Raw genomic sequence first — 4,212 nt, forward strand, 5'->3', positions numbered from 1 at the left:
GGGGTAAACGAGGTGAGGGGGTGGGGGGGGGGGGAGAAAGTGGAGACGAAAGCAGACGACAGAACAATGCTAGAGCAGGAAAGGAGGTGAAAGGAGACAATTTTAGAGAAGAAGAATGTCCGTCACTATCCGGATTCGAACCTGGGACCTTTGAATGAAAGGAAAACACTTTAACCTCTAGTCCTCGAGAGCCCCCGCGTCAGCTGTGCTTAAAAAAAGACACTAGAGAGTGTTAAGTGTCTAAACTGCAATTTTGAGAAAAGCGCACTTGAAAGTTGGAGAAACTGTTAAAAACCAAGGACCAGAGTGGTTTTATAGCCTTGTTTTGATACTCTGGACTCTATATTTAATCCTGTAATTAAGAAAGAAGAGTAATTTTACTGTCAGAATATATTACTAAACATCAAAGCATGGGCCCAAAACGAGTAGAAAAATTAAACCACCTGCTCCTTAAGGTAATGAAAAGAGACGGGTAAACTATTTATTAAAAATGTGCAGGTAAAGCTGGCCCTTTGCGTCTCCATAGCAAGAGATATAAAATCCACTGACATTCCTGTTTGTGTGCGGCTGGGAGCAGCCTTCTTTCCAGGTGTAAATGTGGCCCACGCGTTCAGGTAAGTTTAGGAGAAGTAAAGTAATCCTGAAAATGTAGAACCTGTCTGCTGGAATGGCAATACCTTGTTAAATCTTTCTCCTTAAAGTTTTGTTTCCGTAAGACAATTGTTACGAGGAAAATAACGTTTTTCGCGTTTCATCGCTATTCATCGTACCTTAACAGCAAACGTCATAAAGCTATTCTTTTTCATATCATTCATTTTGGTCTTAAGAAAAAATAACCCTTATAATAATAATAATATTATGCTGTTTGAAAGAAGTGCAGACAATAAATGAAGGCATTTCACGCATAGCTGTTGGGGTGTTTCTTTTTATTTGGCTGTCATTATTTTTGTCATTGTTAAATTTGTTTTACATCTAATACCATCTTTTAAAAGGAGAGCTTGCCTTCTGGCCATGAAATCGGATTAGAATTGGGAAAAGTAAAAGTGAAGGACAAGAACAGTTGGCACCTCTGTCAGATCCGGACCCCTCTCTTGCCTGGGCCATGTTTCCTTGCAAACGTCACCTTCGTGCACTCTTGAATTTTGAGCTAATTAAATCCCTTAAATGCAGATGTTAAAAATCCCCTACCGACACGATTTAGATTATTTAGTAAGTGGGCTTCGACCCTGCCTGTCAGGACCAACTCGGACTGCGTGAGATACAACGTCCCTGCAGACAGATCGAGATACTCGATTTAAAAACAAAATCTTCTCACTCGGGAATCGAAAACAGGTCTTCTGCTTGCGACAGCTTAGTTTCTAACTACTGTACCATAGACAGCTGTGCTAAGTGCCTCTACACGGGCGACTCTGGTTCAAATACCAAAATAGGGACTTTTTATACTCTCTTTATTTGGAGAGTTTCCACTAACCTCCACCCGCTCAGCACTGTCATTTCGACGATAGTTATTAAATCAGAACTCCCAACATTTGAAAAAAAAGGTACTGCCTTGGAAGGGCGTTAAACTCGGTCCATAACTATGGAGAAAATCGTCTTTTCAGTTACTGTTTGTTCAAACAGCGGATTCAACAGCTTGAGTCAAGTACACATCCCGCTCTACATCAGATGCCAGCAGGTAGCAGTAACAAAACACCATAACACACAAAAGTTCCTTAATTTCCCGACGTATTGCAGCTCTGTCAGTGAGCGCTTTTTTCACCTTTTCATTGTTGAAATCCTCTAACCTTTTGTAAGGGGTCAACAACAGGAGTGTCGGCGCCTGTCATGTGACCGTCCGACGATCAATCACGGCCGAGATGACCCCTGGGTAGATGTCCTAATCTGCTCCCTGGTCGATGGTGAGGGAAAACAGGACCAGAAATCTCGGCTCATTTTCCGTCCTGGCTCCCATGCGATATTATACCACGCAGCAGGGGGGCAGTCGTAGGATGGCCAAGGAGAAAATAAACAATAAAGATAAAGCCATCATGGCCGGGTGTGACTTGAAGTAGGCGTACGTAGTAAGAATGAAAATAAAGATAATTCAAAACCCAAACCAGGGCACCAAAGGGTGCGAAATCCGGGGTGGTTGTTTGTTTCTATTGTCTTGCTTGAAGGAGACATTTTGTGAAGGTGTCTTGTGGAGAGGAATATGGATAATCATGTGTTATAGAAGTACGATGTTTATGAGACATGAGGCTCGACTACTTTGTGCTGGATGAGTCACCATCGGAGGGTTTGACTTCAGAGCTGACCTCTCAGTTTTTTATAATTCTTTTTTAAATGTATGTGTTTTTACGCCCCCATCGACACACATTGAATTACTTTGGGGGAGGGCTACGACCCTGCCTGTTCAGGCCAACCCTTGCATATAAGGATACACAGTCTGAGCAGAAAGACCGAGGTACTCGATAAAATGTTCCCCACACGGGAATAGAACACGTGGTTTCTGTGCACGGTGGCGACGTGCTTAACTGCTCCACCACGCCTGTCGCCTCTCCTTCGACCATATACTTCAAATGTCTGCCACGTGACTCCTCATAGAGATGCACATGCAACAAAATAATGCGTATTTGAGAGTATGTGATTGTAACAATTGTAAAGGGTAAACACCTCCAAAGAAATCGTTATCATCATCATTGCCTTTCTCACCTTGCACCAGGGCATAGGACACGAACAAACACTTTGTAACTTTCTCCATCCAGGGCTAGCCTCTTGATGTCATTCCACGCATTCCCACTTTTCTGTACATCAATTTCTGTGATTCTTCTCCAGGTTCCACGGTAAACGCCCCCAAAGAAATGATTTAGAATAATTAGGAAGCCAGTATTAACCACTAGGGTACTGAGTACCAGAATTGGAAATTCCGTCAGGCCGTATGAAGACCTCCAGACCCAAGTGAAGAGATGCAAACTGAACAAGGCCAAGCACATCACATGACAGTTTGCACTGGTCAAGAATATCCTACACGGAACGTCTCAAGAAGGGAGACGAAGAGGCAGGCAAAGGAAACGATGGAGTCAACATCAAAAAGAAGTCTGGCTGTGACGAGAATTAAATGTACTGCGGAAAGCTGAACGAGACGAGGGGTAGGAGAAGCTGTCTGTTGTTTTTTTTTTGTTGTTTTTTTTTTTTTTTGGGGGGGGGGGGGGACTACACCTTACGGCTATCTCGCTTATAAGTGAATCTAATTTTACCAAATTTCATATACATAACAAGCATAGTCGAGAGTCTTAACATCCGCAATCAAATTTGAGAAAAAAGTTTCGTTTCCATGGATATGGCGACCACATTGAATTTTGTTGACATGTCTTACGTAATGAAAACGGGACTTATTTTTCATGGAAATAGATAGGGTTTTTTGTGCATGCAAGTTAACAAACATTAGATCTACGAAGTTGAGTGATGAATATTTCCTAAACGAATATGAACATTTTTAACATGATTTTGTTTTCCTGAGGTAGTATTCAAGGTTGCAAAAAATCCGTGAAAATCCACACCCCAGACACCACCAATAAAAATCTCTTTCAAGTTTCAAATATTAACCACACAAAGTTTTAATATTGTATATTCTCTTCATTCTGTGAAAACTTCATGGAGATTGGATGAAAAATGGAGTTATTTTAAAAAGTACAAATGAATATAGCAAAATCGCGTTTTGAGAAAACGAGTGATAGAGAAAAGTAAAAGATTGACTTATGAGGAAATTGTGGCGACAAACACGCCCGGTATGGAAAGAAAAAAGGGTTCAATGGGTTTTTATGCTATGAAATAGTTGTAGACGAGACTGAAAAAGGTAAAAATGCCTTCGACTCAAAATCCATAATTTTGAACCGAATCGGGACTATCGTGGTGTTGCCCCACGTTTTAAGTCTACAGTGGTGGCCAAACGGTCAGCTAGTCTGTGGAGAGGAGATCATCATCTCCTTTCTCCCCCTGGAACAGGGTATAGGTCAACGAAAAACACTTTCCACTTTACCACTGTTCTTGGGATAGCTTCTTGACATTAAGGAAGACACGGACTTTAAATAGACCTAAGAGCTTTAACTTTGATAAACTTTGACTTAGACTAACTCGCCCTAGCTGGGAGAAGAACTTAAATGTGATGTCCCGCGCCTTGATCATCCCTTCAGTGTGTATGTGTGTGTGTGTGTGTGTGTGTGTGTGTGTGTG

The sequence above is a fragment of the Aplysia californica genome, unplaced genomic scaffold (assembly GCF_000002075.1).
Source record: "Aplysia californica isolate F4 #8 unplaced genomic scaffold, AplCal3.0 scaffold00149, whole genome shotgun sequence".
NCBI classification, from domain to species: Eukaryota; Metazoa; Mollusca; class Gastropoda; order Aplysiida; family Aplysiidae; genus Aplysia; species Aplysia californica.